Source organism: Dermacentor variabilis, chromosome 5 (genome assembly GCF_050947875.1).
Source record: "Dermacentor variabilis isolate Ectoservices chromosome 5, ASM5094787v1, whole genome shotgun sequence".
In the NCBI taxonomy this organism is placed as follows: Eukaryota; Metazoa; Arthropoda; class Arachnida; order Ixodida; family Ixodidae; genus Dermacentor; species Dermacentor variabilis.
Genome location: NC_134572.1, coordinates 43,277,501 through 43,302,742, shown reverse-complemented (window position 1 = coordinate 43,302,742; position 25,242 = coordinate 43,277,501). Strand labels below are relative to the sequence as shown.

At 44.0% G+C, this 25,242-nt stretch overlaps 2 protein-coding genes across 2 annotated transcripts in view; one reads left to right on the top strand and one right to left on the bottom strand.

Annotated features, from left to right (window-relative positions):
* LOC142582487 (isatin hydrolase-like) overlaps positions 1-25,242 on the bottom strand; it is a 233,887-nt gene that overhangs the window by 53,128 nt on the left and 155,517 nt on the right. The window lies entirely within an intron of this gene.
* The window catches only part of LOC142582486 (sodium-coupled monocarboxylate transporter 1-like), a 93,300-nt gene continuing 73,710 nt past the window's right edge, over positions 5,653-25,242 (top strand). The window contains exon 1 of the mRNA XM_075692270.1: positions 5,653-5,795. The gene's annotated coding sequence lies outside the window, so the exon portion shown is untranslated. The remainder of the gene's footprint in view (positions 5,796-25,242) is intronic.

Sequence of the window (25,242 nt, the reverse complement as noted above, 5' to 3'; positions counted from 1 at the left end):
TAAGTGAACGAACGCGCAAGCTACGGGAATGATGATCATTCACGTGTGCGGTCAAGGTTTTAGAGTAGAGATATCGAGAGAGAGGGAAAGAGACGAAAGAATCGTAGGGCAGGGAGCTTAAGCAGAAAAAAAAATCCACTTTGCTGCCCGCGATCGGCGTGCGTAACATGTCGCGGTGGCAACCATGCAGCGGGGTTGCGTGTCGGGTGCGAGCGAAATGAACGCAAGCACGCATGCAAAGCCTCGGTCTCGCCGCTACGGGCATTTGCAATAACGGCGGTGAGGTGGAGACCCTCGAACACTTGTTCGTGCGGTGCAGTGCATTCGCGGTACCGCAGGGGGAACTCCTTGGCTGCTATACTCTGCGCGCACGGGCTGCCGGCTGGCAGTGCCGAGGCGCTCCGTGCGCGGTCTGCGTGCCACGCGGCCCATCTCGCGCGCCATGGAGGCAGCCCGCAAAACACCCTGCGACATTTTAACAAGTCGGGTTTCGCATCCCGGCTGCTCAACAGGAACTAGACCGTGCCTGTGGGCGGGGCTGGGTTCGCAAACACTTCACCGAAGTGACAATACAAGCGATCTATACGGCCTTTCATGTTAACATAGGTGCATCATTTGTTTGTTTGTTTGTTTGTTACATCATTGTAAAGTATGTAAGTAGTTCCCTTCCCCCTACTTGATTATCTCTCCCTGTATTTGGAAGGAGCCTTAGAATGTGAAATATTTCTTCACGTAGCTTACGAGAGCTTGTTTAGTGAAAATTTATTCGCTCAGCTAGATATTGTCGAGGAGTGACTCGAAACTGCTCTCTTGCGTTAGCCACTTAGAATAAGTAATTGAAAGTTAATTAACATAGATGTGTTAATTACGTGTATAACTGCACAGACTGTACTCCTTATCTAGAGGCTGGCCATGGGGATACTCACATGGTGAAAATTACGTTATCGTCATTGATATTGCTCTTACATTAAAGTGTTAGTATTAGTGCAACTAAAAAAAAAGAAGCCGGCAATAGTTTATTGCGACTCAGAAAACTCCAGCGTTGCTATAATTTGTGTTTCGGTTGCATCGAACCTGTATAGACAGTTACCGCTTCCACATGCTTGCCAAACACATGCAATGCACTTAGCATCACGAAATATATCCCTTTCAACTTTTCTTTCCGGTAATTATGATTGGAAATTGTTTGCTTAATTTTCGATATTTATCGCCACCGCTTCGCTTAGTGTCAAAAGCTGGAGTACGGCACTGGCTCCGAAGATAGAGGGGTCAAAGTCCAAGGCAATATGAACTATTGTTTATGTGGAACGGCACCCTCCGTACGATCACTGGGCTACCAAAGCACACGAGGAACGAGGACCTGCTCACGCTCGTAGCGATTCCACCCATACGGGACATAATCAGTGAAGCACGAATTCGAATGCGATCCCGGTTGGAAAACACGACTCAAGGAAAACAGATCATGGCATGGGATAAACAAGTCCATGCGAAGCCAGAGCCCGCGGAAGCGACCATAACGCCACCATGGGAAGCACCACTGGGCATACGGAGGCAACAACGCCCTATCGCCAGACGAAACGCGGAAGCTAGAAAAATATTTGAAAAGAGATTGGGATTAAGCACGCCGCAGCACACCACTGACATCTACACGGACGCTGCAATCACAAACGACATAGCAAGCATGGCCTGGGTTAGCACATCTGCACCCCAACACAATGGCTATCACACATGTCAGCTTCCTGGGGGTGCAACCTTGCACGCTGTGCTCTTAGCTATATGGGGAGCGGTCAACACCATTCCCATTGACATGGGAGACATTGTAGAGCAGAGTGTGCGAAATAATTATCGGATCCTTACTGATTCGTACGAAGCAGTGGCCGAATTAACGGGGCCTACGACAGATGATGCGGTGGCCAACGACACCAGAAAAAAGCTAAAGAGAATACAGGACAATGGGACAAATGTTGAAATCCTATGGACACCGGGGCACACCGGCACGGATGGGGGAAACGCAGCCGCTCACGCAGCTGCCGCGCAAGCGGGTGGGCTTGATTACGCGTACAGCTCCCCACACTCCATTTCCTCGCCAAACCCCGTGGACCAAAATCCATACCTAAAGATATTGGCTGCAGGCTCTCCTAGCAGAGCACTGATGCATTACATTCGTACTAAAATAAAAGCAGACAGTAAACGGAGATTATTAGAAGCTACACCAGTTCATTTGTTTGACGACAAAGGCGGGCTTACCCGCACGGAAGAGGTTTTCTTGAATAAGGTTATGGCCAACGCTGCATACACACCACGCATACTTGAGAAATGGCACCAACCCAGACAAGCTACGATTGCGAAGACTTACACCCGATGTACACATTGCCAGGAGTCATGCAGAGCAGACTTGCAACACCTCATTTGGAGCTGTGCAGCTTTTTCACAAGGGAGATCCAACATTCAGCATCTACTACACGGAGACATTAGAACACTAGGAATTAAAATACAAACTAACCCTGAAACACAGAAAGCCATTGCGACATATGGCAGACAAAGTGGCCTGTTTCGAGTAGTGTAGAGGGGGTCGATCAGCCCATGTGAGAGCGGCGGAACTGAACATGCACCTGAGCCTGCATAAAGCGGAAGATCCCAGACTGAGATGAAGAAGTGTTTCAGCCAACAGTCTGGGTACCCACATTCCCTTCCCTCCTAATCCCCATCAGCGGCCTAGAGCCGTCCCCTTCCTTAAAATAAAGGCTTTATTCATTCATTCATGTGGCACGGCCATAAAAACACGCGCGCAAAAGCGGTATGTACGTCGACAGTCACTGTACAAACAAAACAATCGCAATAGATTTTGTCGCTTGCTGGGAGGGCCAGTGGGGACTCGCACGGCCCACGCCGTCCGTTTTCCTATTCGAAAACTCCGGGCACTGCCCATTGTCTTCGACACCAAGCTGTCACTGTCGAGCCCATCTGTGCCCCGTTGACCTCGAGAAGTGTACATACGAGTCATCTCGTGCGCGTTGTGTCGGTTACATCGTCATTTCAAGGAGGTCGGTGGCATGCATTCAAGGCTACCTTGCTCGCGTTTTATGTAGACTCCCATTGATTGTTCTCGCGGGGGCGTTCGCTACAGAGCTGGGAAAAACGATAAGAGAGGCTTTAGGTGCCGAGCCTAGTTACCCGAAACCGGCCAGCTCCAAGCACTGCCTACGTCGAAACCAGGACGAGCGGTTCAAGTCGAGCGCTTAGCGAATGACCTCGCGTTCGCTTTTCACGATCCCAAGAGTTTGCCTTTTAGACAAATGCCCGTAAGGTACTAATAAATAAGTTAATTGATAAATGTTCATTAATTACTATACTGAAGCTCACGTAATTAGCAGCAAAGTATCTCCGCCTCACCGAGGAATTAGTCTGCAATGACGCCACGTTTGCTGCGCACATTACTTCTTTTATAACAAATCTGTATTGTAAAAAAGAAAAGAAAACCCTGTATATGTGCCGCAAGAAACTGTATGACTATTTGTCGGTGAGCCGCAGCTAGATGGTGATACTTGAGTGGCGATTTTATTATTTACTTATTTTCTCTATGCACGTAGATTTTAATTTATTTCGAATATAATAAGCAAATACACGTGGATAATGTGACGCAAACATTCATAATGCTAGACAAGGAGTATTCATTGAGACATTCTCATATCGGCGCATTAGGCAACGAGGCCGCTGACAGTCTGTGGCCTGGCGCGCAAGGCACTGCAGCTTCAGTCAATTCGACGAAGGCTACCCAAGGCACAAAAAGACACACGAAGAAGGTCATCTTAAGCTTCTTCCGTGCCCTTTGGTTTCCACAGGATGAACCTTGTGTGATTAAGGGACCTGAAAGAATTGATGCCGCTCTCCTACATTCCATTCGTACACGGTAAGCGCAAACTCCAGCTTGGTTGTGCAAGACAAGAGTTGGCCCATCATCACTGTGTGTGCATGGTCAAGCTCTTGGCGACGTTGAACATTATACACTAAGGTGCCCTGAATTTGAAGCCGCACGTAAAATATCAATAGATGAACTCAAGCGCAAGACGATGCCCCACTCAAACGCAAGTGATATTTTGTTCCAGCGAGGACATGGGATATTTAGCAGAGAGGTGCTTCAGCTCCTCCTAAAGTTCCCCAGTGATATAGGGTTGCATAGTGAATGGTGAGCCGTGTGGGTCGTCGTGGTTTGGAAAACACGCAACGTATTCGCCTCCGCGTCAACTTGTTTTTGATACCTGGTGGGTTTGTTAGCTGGACTGCATATAGTGTATGTTTCAGAACGTATTGCGTTTTATATGTGGCGTTCAGGTTATGCCGGACACTTTTGCAAGGCTACGTCTGCCTGCACCAAGCAGCGCCTCTGCTCTTTCTCTTCGAAGCATTGTCGGCATTGCAATAATCACACTACTTCGCAGAACACTGCAGTTCTGTTATATACGTCACGACAGCCGACGATTCACGTCTCGCCTACAACGTGCGCCTGCTTAAAGGGACTCTAAAGCGAAACAATAAATCAGTTTAGACTAATGAAGCATTGTTTGAGAACCCTGCAGGCAGTCATTTCAAGAAGATAGTTTGATTATTAGATGAGAAAATGAAGGTCCAAGTATCAGTATTTGAATTTCGCGCTGAAACCCCAACGCCGGTACGTCAGCGTGATGTCAGGGATTCCAAAGTATGTTTTCGCATTTGGGCCGCGTTGGCTGAATAAAGGTTCCTCGGCCCATGGCCTGACACTGCAATTTCAATGCGTGCAACAAAAGTATTGTTGAAGTTCCTGCAGGACACCAAGCTCGACGAGCGGCTCTAGCGAGGCAACTGTCTCATGTACATAAGCACTCACCACTTCTCTTACCATCATCATCCATTCCAATACTTTCACTCCCCTTCCCTCTTCCCCAGTGCAGAGTAGCAGACTAGAGCGCACTAGCTCAGGTCGACCTCTCTGTCTTTCCTATCAATAAATTCTATTCATTCATTCCCGAAACTTGCCATGTTTATTATTTAGTTCCTTTAGAACACAATGTAGTCAATCTGTACCGCGATATATAATTTGTAGGCCCTAGAAGATGCCATCAAAATCCAAGACGTCACAGCCCCCAGGTGCGGGAACTTAAGTAGGCGTCGCCACCCGTATTTCTTTCTTGCGCTTTTCTGCCTTACCAAACGTCTTATTGTTGTAAGAGTGGGGTTTTTGGTGTTGTAGAACGGTGATTTACTGATGCCGAATAAATAATTTTTCACTTTAGTGTTCCTTTAAGGACGTAGAGGGCCTCCGAAAACTAACCCGTGTAACTTAACACGAGTCTCAAAGGACACTGATCCCATTTATGACCTCCGAGGTAGGGCGTCAGGCGACGCGCACTATCTCGGAGGTCATGTTCCATTTATATGCGGTTGTGCCGTCTACTCTAAGGTAGCGCCACATGGCCAAAAGCTGGCGCAAATGTGGCGCGCAGCTGCGAACAGCTGATTTCAGCCGCAGCATCCTCATGACAAAAGAGGAGGAGGGAAAAAAAAGCGAAGGGTGAGAATTAAATGAGGCGTCAACAATGAAAGAGAAATCAGAGAGAGAGAATAAAGGCATCTAGAGGAAGGATGTTAAATGACGATCGGCCGGCAAACTAAGTTTGTACGAGAGTATACTCTTGAAGGCCAAGGACACTCACCGAAGCACAACTAAGCTTTGAAGCACGCGGGGGCGGCGGAGGAAGGCTCATCGCGCGGTCGGTTGTTCGAGGAGGACACACGGAAATCATCGCCAGAGAAGCGTGAGTTGTCTCTTCAGTAAAGCGAGTAACTCGTGAGCGCAACGAGTAATGGCGCGTGAACGAAACGCACGGAATGCGCGCGTAATCGCGTACCGCGGCTATGTCGCTATAGCTTTTGAAAGCACGTTGAGGACAGGAAAACGAAGAAACATCGACCACGAGAGAGGACTGATGACAGATCATGTCAGTGCGTACTAATGTATGATTCTATAGCCAACGTTTGTTTCTGTTTCTTTAGACAGGTCGGAAGTCGATAACGAAATAAAACGAATAACCAAGGGTGCCTAAGAAGTACGAGCTATCAGTAATCATCTGAGATACAAGTGCTTGACAGCAAGGTGCACGATCCTGTGATCCACTCAACGCAGACCGCGCCCTCGCCTATGTTGCTAATTTGTGCGGATGAAAACTAACATAGAATAGACTAGAATTTATTGACAGGAAAGACAGAGAGGGCTACCTGGGCTAGTGAGCTCTAGCCTGCTACTCTGCACTGGGGACGAGGGAAGCGGATGAAAAAAAAAATTAGTAAAAGGGAGAGGTAAAAAAGAGACAAACGCAAGGGAAAGATATGGAGGTTATTGTAGTTACGGACATAACTAAATGTCGTTGAGGTCATCAAAAGGATTAACAATGACAAACCCGTCGAAAAGCAACGTTTTCGTGGAAGAGACAGAAATGACGACAATGAAAAGATTGTTTCATCTCACTCACATATCTAAAATTGTATTTATTTATATTTGTATAGAAAAAGAGAAGTGAACCTAGATGTTCCTTTTTGGACGAAGCCTGTACTCGGCAAATACGCTGGCTTTACAATACCGGCGAACTACCGTGCGTCATACTTGGATTAACAAAATTCTTGTTTAGCTTTTACTGCACGGCAGGTTGGTAAAGCTACAAAGGCAACTCAGTGTCCTGTACTCGCTTTTGCACATTCCTTTTAGTGTGCAGAACCTCTTGAGCTTTCACTGTATTCAGTGTTTTTCAGTGCCTCCAGAGCTTTTATTTGTTTGCCCTGAGACGAGAACTTACTAGCGCCACTACAGTGGTTAAACTCTCCTTTAAATTCATGAAAAGAGAAACGGCAACTCAGAAGTATTCTCCTTTGCACTTCGGCCATACCGAATGAAAGAAAAAAGTATAAGGGCCTCATTATGACAGTTTTAAAAAGATTCCATTTCCAATTTCAAACTACCGCAAATTTTGTCTGACGACGTGATCCTGTAAGATGAGTTTTCTGCACGTAGGGAACATAGTATCACGAGTAATTAAAATGTTTCTGAACTGAAGATTAGCTTCGACGTTTTATTCACTTTTTAGGTTCCAGTGGGCGCTTGAAAATTACCGATCTATTTCCCCGGACAGGACCCGATTCTACGCTCGCAGGAGATGAGAATGGTGAATGTTCACTCGTGGCTCACAGGAACATTTTCACACTATGGGTGTTTCAAGGGCCGGTTGTTTACAGTGACCAACCCAGACCGCACCGGAGGCCGCAGGGACCTTGGCCGCGCTCGACGCTCTGCCCGCGTTCCTCGACGTCCCGAGAATGTCCATGGAAGCAAATTGTGACGCACAGTGCGACATTCATTCAGAGAGCGAGCCTGCACGTTGTAAAACGGCTGCACGTACGCAGCGCGTGCCAAACGCCCTCGGCAACACCGGAACACGAGTTGCCTCGCTGTAGATACTTTGAGTAGTGTATGGCCACCGTATTGCATACAGTGTGAGTAACAGCATGCCTGTGGGTTGAGAGGACGTTAGATCAGGCTTTTCGAGGTCGGCGTCGTGCAAGTGCAGGGAAAAAGAGACGGGCGCCACTGAGGAGCGTGCTTAAAGGAGAAGCACGCTTGTAAGGGAAATATTTCGTTAGGAGAAAAGCGCGTCAAAGGAATAGGTAGCATACGTAGTCGGGATTTTGGTTCGCAGGAGTTTTCTCAGCCATCTCTTAATTTCGGAACGTGTTTGGAGGCTGCTCGTAATTTTCTTTTTCTTTCGATCTTTCGTAGGTGGGTGTTTTCGCAACAAGTTGATTTTGGCGAGTTGGTTCATCTTGGATGTAACTTGAAGCAGCGCGAAGGGTATCTAGTACTTGTAGTGCCCCTGTGCGCATGCCTGTCGATAATGATGGTTCTTGTTGTGTTTTCCACAGGCCATAAAATGGCTGGTGCTTTCTCGAATAGACTTCAGTTGGCAGTCAGCGCTCATCCTGACGTGTTTGTTTTCTTGTACCTGTCCTCGTCCCTTCGTGCTGCTTCAAATTATATTCGGGGCGTTTTCATAGCCAGTAACAAACTTTCAGTGAATTTCAGAGACCCCTCGCATCGCTGATACTCTGTGTCCACAGTACATCCCTATCACCGACTTTCCACGCGATCACCTGAATCAAACAGGCTTATTCCTGCTGTCAGTCTCTTACAATGTTCCCAGGCAAAGTTTAAGAATACTCATTTCCTTTGATCAGCACAGCGTAAATAAAGCAATGAATGCAAAATTACTTATTCCGCGGTACGCCGACCTTGTTCCCGTGCAACAAGCGTACATCATTCTCGTGCTCAAATGCGAGTCGCGGTCGCCAGGGGCTCGAGGTGCCCGGTGTATACAGGCCTGACTATACAGGCCTGACTATACAGGCCTGACTATACAGGCCTCACTATACAGGCCTGACAATACAGGCCTGACCGCCTCGTCGCCATCGAGGTTGCCAACTATGCCGCACGACTGGACCGACTTGTACTACACTGAAACAGGACTTATTGCCTGATATAGCTTTAACCTTGAAGCATTTGCGCGTCTTCAATTCTGTTCTGTTTGAAGAGGTTAAGGCGAAAGCCTTAGATGGCTCGTGGGTCGAAAAATTGACCGTCCGGTGTCATGGCACCAACATTCAATGGCACCGAAATCGATGGTGCCACCAATGATGGTCGAACCCACGACGTTTGGTTTTCGTTAAGGCAATGTTAATTAAGGCACAGTTAATTAATATAGAGTTAATGAAAGCACTGCAACCTACGACTTTTGGTAGTAGTCGAACCCAGGAGCTTTGGTGTGAATTATAGAGCAAACTTAATTAAGGCACGTTTAATTAAGGTACAGTTAATTAAGTCCAACCCATGACCTTTGGCGGGAGAAAACAAGTAATAGGGTGTAACAACGCATCGGAAAGAGAATGCCAAGTAATTTAATGAATGTCTCGTGAACGCGAAGGCTTTCGCCTCACGAACAGTTCATTTTCGCCGCAGGTTTTACGGCGGATATCTCAAAACCAATGTTATCATTTTTAATTCAAAGTGCACATGCTATGCAAACTCACCGGCTAGAATGAATAAATCGTTACACGTGCCGTAGATTAATTCGTTCAAATTTAATTAGTTAAGATTTCCAAATTAGCCGATTACGCACCCGATGTATTCCGCAAGTAATGTCTGCCTCTTCGAGCAATACAGTTCAAAGACTATAATTCAATCTCATTATCGAAAAAGAAAAAAATAAACTGCTCCATATTCACTTATATCACATGGGGTCCCACATACGTCATATGCTATATGGGAAACATACCTAATTATTTTGCCGTCAAACAAATTTGTAACTTCGCACACTAATCCTTTTCAACAAAATGTTGCGTTATGAACGCAACAATTCGCAACAATCTTGCATTTGTACAGAGACGTTTCCCCTGCATGCATGCGTTCATGAATATACGAGTGGTTGGAAAATTAACACCGATAAAGCTTAATGAATACATCGACAAGAACATCTGAAGCAACAAGCAAGAAGGTCAGAGAAATCCGTGTACTGACCTCTATCACTAACACACACTGAGCGATCGCACCGCCAGATTTCCGTCTATTAATTTTACTGGGAAGCTTTATGTCTGTAAACGCCATGAAGCGTCCTATTAAGACGATTAATATGCAGTTGCGCCGTAGAAAGCGCGATTACGCTCTAGTCACCCGAAAGCTAATGAACAGGTCACGGGAACATAGAGAAAATTGAAAATGCACATGAACAAGCCACAACATGCTCACAAGGGATTCATCAAGTCACTTTCTATGAGTCTGCTTCGCAGAGCCTCCAGAGCTAATATCTGTTTGCTGGGGCACGGCTAGGTCCAAGAAATTCTAGCACCGAGGAAGGGCTGCTATCTAACTTGTTAAGACGACTGCGAAAGACCTCTTGCTGCTGGTCACACTGTGGCCACGAATGAAACAGTGTTCAACCGAAGCGTAGGCGTATAACCTCTTTTCTTTTTTCTTTTTTTTTCTACGTGATCGACGAACTTGCTTAGTTAGTGTTGCGTCATTTTGTTCTACCGAGTGTTTTGCTTGAATGAAAAAAAAAATGCCTGTAGCATTTATCACTAATCTAATTATTGAACTGGAATACTCGAAGCGGTATACGTTACTTACACTGGAAATCAATGCGCATAATTTACGAATTATTGAAATTTTACTCAGTACCTTTTCAACCAATTACTTTAGCGCATCTATTACAAAACACGAATTGATGTCAGTGATTTCACATAGCATATATACTTGGAAGGAATCTTGAAATTAGCACAAATGTTGGGATAGGCGCAGTCAAACTTGCCGTAAAAATACACCGTTGTTCCACTTACATTTTTAGTGAAACGTTTTTTTTGTGCATTAAAGCTCGAAAGTTACTGAGACGCCAATGCATTTCATCGGAAACTTTGGGAATGCATATCTAGATACTGGTGCTATCCATAGAATTCTTTCCGAATGGGTGTAACACTAAAGGCCATCGGCTACAATATGTAAATCACAATATGTGGCATAATACGAGTATTTTTAAAGTTAATTAGCAAACATTTGACATTTGCTAATTTGAATTATTCCATTTCATTTTTTGTGACAATAATGGATGTATCTGTGAGTAATATAGCGCAAGGGAGCAGAGTTGTGCTACATGTCAGAGCTGATCTTTAAATGTTGCGTTAACGATAAAATAAGGCACCCTCTATACTATTGACAGAGTTTTGTATATGTACTGTCTCTTTTATCCTAGCTATATTCTAATATGGATAGTATATTTATCTATATCGTAACCGGCGCTCTCTAAGGCCAAACTTTCCATATTTCACATATACTAAAGAAGAAAAAAAGCCTATAGAGACATTGCGTTGCTTTTCTGCCATCATCAACCAACTAACCTTCCAGTACATTCTGAGTGAGAAGACGGCGGCGGGGGGCACGGCCGACATGTGTAACGTAGTTACCGTATACGCATGCTACCAAAGGTGGCATCTTGCAATAACTATATGTAACGTATCGCCGCACCAGTGTCACACGTATATGCTTTGGCACCGACTGGTTGCCTCTTGTTACGGTGAAGTGAAGCATCATACTACGCTTGTCGGCAGCTGATTATTCTGCAAAGGATCACTTTCTGTGCAAGCGTTACTTAAGTATAGCTGCGAGAAGGAAATAAAACTCGTCGTATATGCGTCTAGTTTCGACCGGTGCCGGCATGTAAAAACGAACCGTGTACGTGTCCATGGAATGCCTGCTACTATTTCTTATATGGACGTCTTGCGGTGAGCAGGCGAGAAAATGCAACAAGACACGTGACAATCTACACTGTGTTGGAGTCTCACATAACAATGCAAAAGCCGATGCAACCACGGCGTCAGCGCCTGTGGCGGCTTTGGGAAACTCAAATACAGTAAAAAAAAAGGGGGGGGGGGCAGACAGCGCGCAGTTTGAGAAGGAAGACTCCGGTATAACGGCAGGCCCAGCTTGCCCGCTTTCAAGTGCAGATGCAACTGATTTCTTGCACGCGCGACATGTTTTCGGCCGTGTTCGAGAGGTATAGACTGCGGCCTCTGGTGTTTAGTTAACAGTACTCGAAATTAGGGAAGTTGCACTATAGGGAATCTCTGAAACAAAAGCCACCACATCGTAAGAAGCGCCATTAGAGCATCTCACATACTTAATATGTAAGATACTAACACGATCTGTTTATTACGCTGCGGACTTGAAGAGTCGCTTAAATTGCGCCACTAATTGCGCAAATATATTTACAATATCGTTAAATTTGTGAGCTCTGCACACGCATAGTTGAAAGAGAGGCTTTCACTAACCAAAGCCGACGCTTCCCTAAAGGCGCCGTCTGCTCTGTTTTATTATACATGAGTTGCTGTCGATGAGGCAAAGAGTACCCGACTACACCGTTTCTCTGCGTTATAACGCAAAAATAATAATAACATTTATATAATAATAACAGTTAAAATGGTTATGTATAACAGTTATTAATAATGACAGTTATATATATAATAATAACAGTTCGGATTTTATCGTAATTTGAAATTAAGAACATTGTCCTTGGTATTTATATTGATTTTACTAAAGCACTTGATTGCATCCTTCCCTCTGTTCTACTTGATAAGCTCGAAAAACCTACGGTATTTGAGGGCACTGTATATGGTTTTCATTTTTTGTTTGATGCTGTAATGCTCAGTGAAACTTGGTGCAGAGATGCACGTGACGTGCCTAAGTTTAGACCTTATCAATCGTTTTGCGTGAACCGAACAAACCGCCGCGGCGGCGGTATTTTGCTATTGTTGAAAGAGCACATAAGTTGCGAATTGCTTCCAGACTTTTGTGTTTGTTACGAACATTTTGAAACGGTAACAGTTCGTGCGAATGTGTACATATTTTCTGTTTGCTACAGGCCTCCCCCAAAAGGAAATCTTCTTCAGTTCCTTTCTCTTTATGAACACCTGCTGCCTTTTACTGCAGAAAATAGCGATTACTTGGTGCCCGCTGATGATTTTAATATCGACATGCTGACCACTTCTGTACCGCAGAAGGCTATGTTAAATATTTTAACTTCGAATGGTTATGAAAATTCAATCCGTACGCCAACAAAGATTACAAACGAAAGTGAAATATTGTTGGACCTGTTTATTACAAATGCTGACACTGAAAATGCTACTGCTGGGCTGATGTCCCACGATCTTAGTGATCACTTTCCAATATTTTTCTTATTAAGAAAACACAACTTTAGAAAGAACAGGAAGCATGAGTATATACTTTTTCAGAGTATATTACTCGAGCACGTCTAGATAGCTTCAGAAACGAACTACTACGCTGTGACCTTAAACAAATTTTAGAGATAGATAACATTGAAATCGCGTATGGAAAGCTTATTGATGAAGTTTCTCGAATATATAAGAGCCATTTTCCTGAAAAAAAAAAACTCAGGCTTGGTAAAAAAGTACGGAAGCCGTGGATAACCCCCGAATTGCTAAAACGAATTCATTATAGAAATGCGCTCTATCACAAGTTCGTCAAGACTAAGCATCCAAGTATATTAAAGGAATACAAATCATATAGAAATAAGCTAAATAAGGAACTAAAATTGTATAGGAAGTGCTATATTCATGCAGAATTTGAGGGTTGTTTGAATAAACCTGATATCTTATGGAAAAAGCTAAATGATGTGTTAAATCGTCGAAAGTCAGCTCCGCGAATACAAACTCTATTACTTGGCGGAAACGAAAGATCGGGAAGTGTTCTTGCAAATGTTTTTATGATTACCTTGTAATCTGTTGTAGTTGTAGTGCGTCGTCTAATATTAGTGAATTTATGCCAGCAGAAATTCATCTTCACTCTTTCTTGACCCCTTTACGGAGCATGAGGTGACATGAGTTTTCCTTTCACTAAAATATAACTGACGTTGCGATGCAGAAGGCATGCAGGTTCGCCCCATCAAGTACGTGCTTCATATCATTTCCCCGTACATTAGCTATTTAGTTAATATGTCTTTGTCAAGCGCTATTTTTCCTAAACGGATGCAAATAGCCAGAGTTTCGGTATTGTTCAACAAAGGTGACGTTAATGATAGTAAAAATTACAGACCCATTTCTATATTACCTCTTTTTTCGAAGGGGCTAGAAAATCTAATACTAATGCAGGTTTCAAATAGTTTTGACAAGCACAGCCTTACTTCTCCAGCCCAGTTTGGATTTAGGAAACAACGGTCTATGGAATTAGCGCTGCTCCGTCAAAAGGAACTTATGTTATCACAATTTGAAATTGAAGACATTGTCCTTGGTATTTATATTAATTTTACTGAAGCGTTTGATTGCATCCTTCTACTTAATAAGCTTGAAACCTACGGTATTCAAAAGCACTGTGTAAGCCTTATAAAATCTTATCTTGATAATCGCTATCAATATGTTCAAATAAATAATAGCCGCTCAAATTTAAAACATATCACCAGAGGCGTTCCTCAGTGCAGTATTCTTGGCCCGTTCCTGTTTATTTTATATATAGATGACCTAGTAATATCTATAAAGATGCGAAATACGTAATGTACGCGGACGATGTCAGTATATATTTTTCATCACCTGACTCTAGTAGCCTTCAGGATAACGTTAACACTGCTCTGAAAATTCTTCATGTATGTTAAAAATTACATTATGGGGTTTTAGGTGCCAAAACCACTTTCTGATTATGAGGCACGCTGTAGTAGAGGACTGCGGAAATTTCGACCACCTTTAACATGCACCTAAATCTAAGTACACGGGTGTTTTAGCCCCCATCGAAATGCGGCCGCCGTGGCCGGGTTTCGATCCCACGACCTCGTGCTCAGCAGCCCAACACCATAGCCACTGAGCAACCATGGCGGGTTTTCATGTATGGTCAAAACAAAACTGTCTACAAATCACTATAAACAAGACAAAAGCAGTAATCTTTAGGCCCAAATCTAAGCAAATAATCAGTTCCATCAACCTTGTTTATGACGATGAACACATAAAAATTGTAGATAGTTTTAAAATACTTGCAGCTATTTTCACACAAAATATGCACATGCACATAGAATCGATATTGGGCCAACTATCTCGTGTAGTTGGCCTGATGGTGCGGCTGAGACCTCTTTTACCTTACAGAATCAAGGTTCTTGTTTATAACACCCTATTTTTTATACACTTTATTACTGTCTGCTCGTGTGGGGTACCCCACTACGTACGAATCTAGAGAAGATACATATACTTCAGAAAAAAATTGTGCGAGCCCTGTTTAACTTACCTTATAATGCCCACACATCAGACTTATTTCCCAAAGCAAATATAATACCCGTGTTTAACCTTTATAATTACACGTTAAGTCAAGCTTTCAAACGGGAGGTAAAAGATAATTTAAAGTTTCTTCATGAGTTATCTAATCTCACCAGAAACACACATTCTTACTTCACAAGGTGTACGGAACAGTGGAAGGTGGTCACTACGCGAGCCAATTATTCTACACAAAAGATATCATACACACTGCCAACACTTTTAAATTTGTTTCAGAAATCAAGTCTTGATATTTATACATCTGAAATACGAGCTTTACGTGAACATTTTGTCACTCATTCTTTCTTAAATAATTGAAGAGCGTTTTTCAGATAACTTATGTTCTTGCGTTTATTTTTTATTTTTTTTTCGCATTTTCACTCACTCAATTGCTGTAAATTGTAGTCAATATATATATATATATATATATATATATATATATATATATATATATATATATATATATATATATATATATATATATATATATATATCCTCCAGAGACCCGGGATGCATTTGGGTGCACAGATTTTTCCCAAACTTTCAGAATAAGTCAGTAGGGTTATGAAGGTGAAAAGTGTTAAATGTTTTTTCAATAGCCCTGATAGTTTCAGCACAGCGCGATGTCCAATATATTGGACACTGGGATGCTACCCGGTCTCTTTTCACCCAGCGCGCACGTAATGACGTACCGCAGATATTGCGCTCAAACTCGCGTGCAAAAATATCTTAATAACTCGAAAGAGAAAGTAGTGAATAAAGTACGTAAAAGGAGCATTCCTCTGCTCAACAAAAATTTTTCTCTTGTGTTCACTTCCTGTGGGTAATTCAAAACACCTTTTTGTGCTTGGTGATGCAGAAGGAGAGCCGACATTTGGTGCAAAAGAACTTTGTTTTCATGTCGCAGCCCTGTATTCTGCAACGGGCAGCGTTTGCAGTGTCTGCCTGCATTGAGCAGTGGGTAGTGCTCTTTTCTTGGGGTTCTCGAGGAGACAGTCGGCCTGCTTTGATGGCGGATGCCACTCGGCTTCGTTCTCACTCTCCGTTTCATCCTGCTTCTGCCCTTGAGCCACGAGAGTCTCAGCGGCAGATTGGTGGAATTGCATATATTTGAGTATTTCTTTCCGCTATTTCTTTAGGGAGCGTATGTCCCGTGTGTACTGCACCCAGGAGTTGCTGAGGGCAATGTCGAAGAGGTGAAAGATGGCTCTGATTGTCCACTTGTTAACGCGTGTTTTTATCCTGTAGTAACTTATCATTCGGTCTGCCTTGTCGACACCACCCATCTTGACGTTGTACATGCGCACAATATCTGATAGAGGCATATCGATATGTTTTTTTTCTCTTACGAGACCGCCTGCGACAGCTGCCTTGCGGGTCCTAGCAATAGACTGAAAAAAGAAAACTTATCGGCTTAATTCATCAGACACGCGAGGCCGGTCCCCCATAGAAGAAAAGAGACGCGATTTCGTCGACAAGCCGCTAAATGCCAACAGTACTCGCCTGCTGTTCATAACAAGGCAATCGCAAAAGCGCCGTCCAAATAACCGGGTTGAGTCCTAGCGTCCAACGTAATGGACACGAGAAATCAAAGGAAGCGTAAAAAAAAGTAAGCGCGCGAACAGTTTAAATTTCTTATTTTGCGTGTACGCTGTTGTATTAACTTTAATATAAAATCAAAGATATGCCCTGAAAGCCGGTAGAAATACGAGAAATAGTGCTTACTTCTCCGGCAGCTGCCATAAAACGCAGCGCTGCTGGAGGCCGCCATTGTGGAACTGTTTCGGTGGGAATTTGAACGATGTATTTTCATCAATGCTGCATAGATGGCGCAAGCAGGCGTCCAATAAGTTGGACAGCGCAATTTTAGGAGGTTGAAAGCCTTGTCACATGAGTACTGTCTCCCTTCTGAATGTCCAATATATTGGATAAATCCCCATAGCGGGGTCTCAGGAGGATATATATATATATATATCTTGTTCAATCGCTGTTTGCCTTGTAAAGGACGCTACGGGCTCCAGTGACAGTCGCTTGCTTCTAAAGCGACTTTTACCCGTAGTCTCCTCCATCACTGATGGAAATAAAAGTTATTATTATTATAATAAAAAAGACCGTAATATTAAAACAAATAAGAGACCGAAAAAATAACAATAAACAAGAAGCTAATAAAAACAAGAACGTCACAACGGAGAGTTCACTTGCGGTCTATCCGTGCCGCTAACCGAATACACGGGGTGATAATTTTTAAGTTCTACGTACTTTTAAAAATTACCAACGGCAGATATAGCATAGTTTCAGTCCTTGAGCTGAATTACTCAAAGACGCGGACATTACTTGTACAAGATATCAAAACACATAATACGCTAATTAACAAATATTCGCTAATTAACTTCTCGATTAGTTACATTACGGCACAAGTATTGCAATTTCCGAATTGGTAGTCGGTGAGTTCCCAAGGCGCATCCACTTGGAAGGAATTTTTGGGATGACACCAGTCTAGACATATATTCATTGCCAAAATGTGCGACAAACTGCATGAGCGTTCCGGTTCCTTTTGTGCTTCAATGCAGAAAGATCGTTTTGTTAAAAAAGTAAGTGGAAAAACAGTACATTCTTACCGCGAGCTTGATGGCGTGTGTCTCGAAACTGGTGTCATCCTGGAAATTCATTCCATGTGGAACGAATTTCAGCCTTGCAAGCTCGCCGTCTGTAATTCGCAGATTGTAATATCTGCGGTACCGTAATTAACTAATAACTTAATTAGTACATTTTTTGTTTATTACTGGAATATGTGTTTCGAATGTTGTGTTCATGTAGGAGGTTGTGGCCAAGAGCGGCACCAGGGTGGCCAATCCTGCTCTGGTGAGGGAATGCGTTACCGGTTCTAGTCACCGGGACCAGGCCACACTCCAGGCCTGTTTATGCAATTTTATAAACACATTACGGAATCAGGGTGTACATGAGCCGTATGTAAGAATACTGAAAGATATCTATAGCGGTTCCACAGCCACCGCACTCCTCCGTAAAGAAAGCAACAAAAGCCCAATAAAGAAAGACGTCAGGCAGGGACATACGATCTCTTCAATACTATTCACAGCGTGTTTACAGGAGGTATTCAAAGACCTGGATTGGGAAGAATTGGGGATAAGCGTTAATGGAGAATACCTTAATAACTTGTGATTCGCTGATGATATTGCCTTGCTTAGTAACTCAGGGGACCAACTGCAACGCATGCTCACTGACCTGGAGAGGCAAAGCAGAAGGGTGGGTCTCAAAATTAATCTGCAGAAAACTAAAGTAATGTTTAACAGTCTCGGAAGAGAACAGCAGTTTACGATAGGTAGCGAGGCACAGGAAGTGGTAAGGGAATACATCTACTTAGGGCAGGTAGTGACTGCGGATCCGGATCATGAGACGGAAATAATCAGAAGAATAAGAATGGGCTGGGGTGCGTTTGGCAGGCATTCTCAGATCATGAACAGCAGGTTGCCATTATCCCTCAAGAGAAAAGTGTATAACAGCTGTGTCTTACCAGTACTCTCGTACGGGGCAGAAACCTGGAGGCTTACGAAAAGGGTTCTACTTAGATTGAGGACGACGCAACGAGCTGTGGAAAGAAGAGATAGGTGTAACGTTAAGGGATAAGAAAACAGCAGATTGGGTAAGGGAACAAACGCGAGTTAATGACATCTTAGTTGAAATCAAGAAAAAGAAATGGGGGCCATGGGCAGGACATGTAATGAGGAGGGAAGATAACCGATGGTCATTAATGGTTACGGACTGGATTACAAGGGAAGGGAAGCGTAGCAGGGGGCGGCAGAAAGTTAGGTGGGCGGATGGGATTAAGAAGTTTCCAGGGGCAGCATGGCCACAATTAGTACATGACCGGGGATGTTGGAGAAGTTGGGAGAGGCCTTTGCCCTGCAGTGGGCGTGACCAGGATGATGATGATGATGATGATGATGATGATGATGATGATGATGATGATGATGATGATGATGTGTTTCGATTGCTCGTGCAAGTAATGTCCGCCTCTTCGCGTAATCCAGCTCAAGGCCTAGAATTGGGCTAGCTGTCACAGGCGATTTCTAAAACGTCTGTAGAACGTAAAAAAAAGATCACCTAGCATACAATCTTTGCAGCCCTCATACATCGGTGCAAGAGGCGATGCACTAAACGGATGTTAGGTCGAAAGTTCCAAGCACACGCATTTGTTCAAGTTCCACCCACAGTACAGGGCATACAAGCACGTCACTTTGCACATAAGTGCTCAGCACTAATTATCACAAGCGCCGATCTAACTCTTTATCCACTAAAAAGTATTTCAGGAATATGTTCCCCTTTTGGCTCCTTGTGCTTGAGTAACAATTTATCAGTGTTTATTGCTGGAACTCTCACCTACATATTATCTTTCTGAGCTGGGTTTGGAGGCCACTGCTGCAAAAGAGCAGAATTCTTCCTGGTGAAGGTTATTGCTGCTAGACGGCGAAGATTTATATACTGAAAGAGAATAAGGCCATATGCAGTGACAAAGTAATTCACGTTTTTTTTTTTTTTTTTTTGCGTATGGTAATATCGTTGCTGACATTCACATGCATGCCTGAGCCACAACGCCCGTTACCGCAAGGCTGGCATACTCCGCATATATTACAGTTTTTTTGTTTCCCTCACGACATGTGCACCTGCCTTTCACGCTGTAAGACCGGAATTATTTACCTACTACATCGGAGGCTCTCCGGAAAGTCGGTCGCGTTAAGCGCGCGCTGATTTATATGTAAACATGTGGAAGCAGCGCTCGAGTAAGAGCGTGAGTGTTAGACCGCGGTCATGCCTAAATTCCACGGGTGAATTGCTTCATCCTAAAAAAAAAAAAAAAAAAAAAAACTCAGCTACCATTAGTGTTAGCGCAAATTATCGTGTCAAATCCTCCTATCTACTTCTGTAAGAAAACCTCATGGTTGTCGCTGTTCTGAAACCACCTCCACAACACCCCGAGGAATGCGCGGGAAACAACATTCCAATTTCGAAGAACTCGCACACAAAGAAGGCGATGATGTGCAGTGAGCGTGACCTTGCTAAGCATGACGGCACCTGTGCGTCCTTGGAGGAAAGAATGCAAACTTTGCGCCCCTGGTGAGGTAAAGCCGGCATGGCGAAGACGTCGCAAGTGGCACTCAGGCGAGATGGCGTGGCCAATGCGTTTCGAAATTTGCCTGGAAGCCGCGTGCATGCATATGATTGCGGGTGCGACGTCGCGCGTGTCACCTGAAAACAGATGCCAGAACGCCTGCTTCTTTTCTTTCCCGAATGTCGCACTCTGGCCGCAACATCTCGTTCTGCGTGACGGGTAATGAAAGACAGTCGCATGCGCAAGCTGTTGCAGAGCATGTGGTTTCCCGTTGTCAGGGAAGTCCGTGTGTTGATATACTTTCCTGTAGAGTTGACAGGAAGCTCCGTGTTTTTATTTGCATGCGGCAGATGCGGCAGAACGGACGTGCGTCACTTGTCATCGCCAACGCGGGGTTAATTCGGTGCATATAGGGTACTTATGAGCACATCGTATTAAATGTCTTATCGCGTCCACTATACATTACTCATCGACTCATGCGCGCTGACGATATGTGCTCGTCGTTGTGCGTATATGTGCATGTGTGCGTGTCTTCGGATTCGTTCATTTCTTCACGTCATTACGGCATATTCTTTAACGACAACCAAATGTTCTGGAGAAACTGGTGAAGAAAGTTGCCAGCATTTTCCATGTCATCAAATAAATGAAGATGTACTCACATGACGGTGCGTTCAGGTCATGTGGTGGATTGCGAGAGGCTGAAATTAAAATTACGTCATATTACGTTGCGTAAATGCATTCGTTATGAGCCACAATGAAGTTTCTAGTGGCGTGTTTACTGACGTTGAAAGAATTAAATTAGAAGGCTTTACGTGCCAAAACCATTTTCTGATTATGAGGCACGCCGTAGCGGGGGACTCCGGAAATTTCGACCACCTGGGGTTCTTTAACGTGGACCTAAATCTAAGTACACGGGTCTTTTCGCCCCCATCGAAATGCGGCCCCCGTGGCCGGGATTCAATCCCGCGACCTCGCGCTTCGCAGCCAAATACCATAGCCACTAAGCAACCACGGCGGGCACGCTTACTAAGGTTTTTCAAGGGGTAACACAGACAGCAAATTGTGAACAAAGCCACAACTCTTTGGCGTGTCCGTTTCAAATCGCATGCAGCCTTTTGATGCTTGAATCGTGCTGAAGAAAATGTTCCTTGCAGGAGAATTATCGCAAGCGTCAAAATATTACGTCAACGTATTACGTCAATCTCCCAAATGAATCATTCGATCAACCAATTGGCCCTCAGTCCCCAGCAGCCAGCTGCGGAGCACCTGACCGAGGCAGCAGTCAGACCAGCAACGCAGCAGAAGGTGCTAAGAATATCTGGACACGGACAGGCCGCCACTGGAAACTAACCCTGGCAACCTCTAACACCCGAAATCTGTCGAGTGAGGCTAGCTTGGCAGGACTTTTTGAGGAACTATTAGGCTTTGTTTGGGATATCATTGGCCTTAGTGAGATTAGAAGAACTGATGAGGCTTATACAGCGCCGACTAACGGCCATGTCCTCTGCTATAGAGGTCTCCCAAATGAGCAGCAATGCGGGGTAGGATTCCTAATCCATAAGGACATAGCGGGCAACATTGACGAATTCTACAGCACTAATGAGAGGGTAGCAGTAGTCGTAATCGAACCTAATAAGAGCTATAGATTAGAGGTAGTACAAGCCTACGCTCCAACATCCATTCATGATGATGATGAAGTAGATCAGTTTTATGAAGATGTCGAACTAGCGATTAGAAAAGTGCAAACTCAGTATGCTATAGTAATGGGCGACTTCAATGCAAAAGTGGGGAAAACGCAGGCTGGTGAACAAGCAATCGGCAACTACGGCGTCGATTCTAGGAACGCTAGAGGAGAGATCCTGGTCTAATTCGGGGAAAGGAATAAGATACGAATAATGAACACCTTCTTCCGGAAGCGTAGCAACAGAAAATGGACTTGGAAACACCCTAATGGTGAAACAAGAAATGAAATAGATATAATACATTTTGGCGATCCAAGCATAGCGCAGGATATAGAAATGTTAGGTAGGGCAAAGTGCAGCGATCATAGGTTAGTGAAGGCTAGGATTCAGCTCAATTCGAAGAGAGAAAGAGTAAAATTGGTCAAGAAGAAGCCGGCCAACCTAGATGCAGTAAGGTGAAAAGTAGACAAATTTAGGCTGGCACTTTCAAACAAATATGCAGCCTTAGAACAGAGAGATGAAGATGACACAGACGTAATGAATGAAACCGTAACTAGGCTGGCTTCAGAGGTAGCAACTGAAGTTGGAGGTAAGGCACCAAGCCAACAAGTAGGCAAGCTATCCCAAGTGACAAAGGACCTAATAAAGAAACGACAAAGAATGAAAGTGTCCAACTCAAGAGATAACATAAAATTCGCGGAACTCTCAAAACTGGCAAACAAGGAGAAAATAAGGGATGCTCGAATTTATAAAGTGAGACAGATTGAGGAAGCCATAAAGAATGGACGCAGCATTAAATCAATGAGAAGGAAACTTGGCATAGGACAAACCAAGATGTATGTACTGAAAGATAAGCAGGGTAATATCATCAGCAATCTCGAAAGTTATAGTTAAAGCAGCGGAAGAATTCTATACTAACCTGCACAGTACTCAGCGGAGCCACGATACCTCCATTTGAAGCAGTAGTGAACAGCTTGCAGAGACTCCTTCTATACATAGCGATGAGGTTAGAAGGGCCTTGCACGACCTGAAACGGGGGGAAACGGCAGCAGAAGATGGAATAACAGGCGATTTAATCAAAGATGGAGGAGACATAATGCTTGAAAAACTGGCGGCTCTCTATCCGAAGTGTATATGGACTTCAAGGGTCCCAGAAAACTGGAAGGCTGCAAGCATTATACTCATACACAAAAAGAATTGCAAAATTATATGCCCATTAGCTTACTTTCGGTATTGTATAAAATATTCAGGAAGATAATTTCCAATAGAATGAGGGCAACACTTCAGTCAACCAAGAAAACAAGTTGGCTTCAGGAAGGGATACTGTACAATGGATCCCATCCATGTAATCAATTAGTTAATCCAAAAATATGCAGAGTACAATCAACCTCTCTGCATGGCTTTCATAGATTACGAAAAGGCATTTGATTCAGTAGCGATACCCGCAGTCATAGAGGCATTACGTATTAAAGGAATACAGGCCGCTTACCTAAATATCTTGGAAAATATCTACAGAGATTGCACAGATACCTTAATTCTACGCAAGAAAAGCAGGAAGATACCTATAAAGAAAGGGGCCAGAGAAGGAGACAGAATTTCTCCAATGCTATTCACTGCGTGCTTGGAAGAACTATTCAAGCTATTAAACCGGGAAGGCTTAGGAGTAAGAATCAATGGTGAATATCTCAGCAACCTTCGGTTTGCAGATAACATTCTCCTGTTCAGCAACACTGGAATCGTGTTACAACAAATAATTGAGGACCTTAATTCAGATAGAGTAAGAGTAGGGTTGAAGGTTAATGTGCAGAAGATAAAGATAATCATGAATAGCCGGGCAAGGGAACAGGAGTTCAGGATCACCAGTCAGCCTCTAGAGTCTGTGAAGCAGTACGTTTACCTATAGTCATTTAGTCACTGGGAACCCTGATCATGAAAAGGAAATTCACATAAGAATAATAATGGCTTAAAACGCAGACGGCAGGCATTGACAGCTCCTGACTGGAAGCTTACCATTATCATTGAAATAGAAGGTGTACCATCAGTGCATTTTACCGGTGCTCACATATGGGGCAGAAAATTCGAGATTATAAAGGTAGCTTGAGAACAAGTTAAGGACCGCACAAAGAGCGATGGAACGAAGAATAATAGGCATAACGTTAAGAGACAGAAAGAGAGCGGTTTGGATCAGAGAGCAAACGGGTATATAACCGATATTCTAATTGACATTAAAAGACCGCAGAAGGCTAGGTGGGGCGATTAAATTAGGAAATTCGCAGGCGTTAGGACATGGGTAATTAGAGATCGCAGGGAGAGGCCTTCGTCCTGCAGTGGACATAAAATAGGCTTTGCTGCTGCTTGCTGCTTTGCTTGCTTGCTGCTTTGCTTGCTTGCTTTGCTTGCTTGCTTGCTTTGCTTTGCTTTGCTTGCTTGCTTGCTTGCTTGCTTGCTTTGCTTGCTTTGCTTGCTTTGCTTGCTTTGCTTGGTTGCTTGCTTGCTTGCTTGCTTGCTTGCTTGCTTTGCTTGCTTTGCTTGCTTGCTTTGCTTGCTTGCTTGCTTTGCTCCTTTGCTTTGCTTTGCTTGTTTTGCTTGTTTGATTGCTTGCTTGCTTGCTGCTGCTGCTGCTGATGATGACGATAATGATGATTTCAAGTATGACATGTACGACATGTATGACATGCATTTGACGTATTGTGTATAACTGCAGAATCAAGTTCGAATGTGTAGTGTACAGGCTCTATCTAACCCATATATGAAAGTAGTAGACTGTGGTTCCCAGCTTGAAGCCGAGTTGTGTGACAAATAATCTTGCATCTTACCCCCCGCTGTATATATATATATATATGCATGCCTTGTTTTCTTGTTTCTGGAGCGCTGTTTGTAGAATTTCAAGAAAGATTTTGACTATAGACATACCCCAAGTTCATCAAGGAGGAGTGGGACTCGCTTTTGCGTAGCCCCGCTCTAGAAAAGCAAATCCTGGCCGTCCAGCGTGCCCGCGACCGGGCCGGTGGGCTAGACCTGCCGGTCCCCATGTGGGACTAGCCGGGTGCGCGACGAGTTCGCGTCCTCGCCGGACCTACAATAAAGTTTATTCACTCACTTCCTCGCGAAGTTATTGGCTCATGCGAGAATACATTACCCTTTACCCACTGGTGCGGGGAATTTTTTTTTATCAGCGCATCAAAATTTCCTTTGAAGAAGTGATGAACAGCCCGCAACCCTTGACACACGGTGTTCATCAAGTCAGGTAATTTCGCCGCTTCTATATAAATGCTCTTGATATTTTTTTCCGACCCACTGTGTCTCAGAACAATAATTATTAAGGGAACTTACGCATGAATCCTGATAATATCAATCTATAGGTCAGCGACCTGTAGGTCAGTGAACCATCTTGGCTCGAACCAGCTCTCTTAGGAGCACTGCAGCGCGATGTTGACGCGTCCGTATATCGTCCTCTGAAGTTATCCTCGGTATCTGGCAGCCAAATTGCTCCAACAGCATATGATCCGCGTTCAAATTTGAGCCTCATCCACATCCGTGAGTCGGTGATAC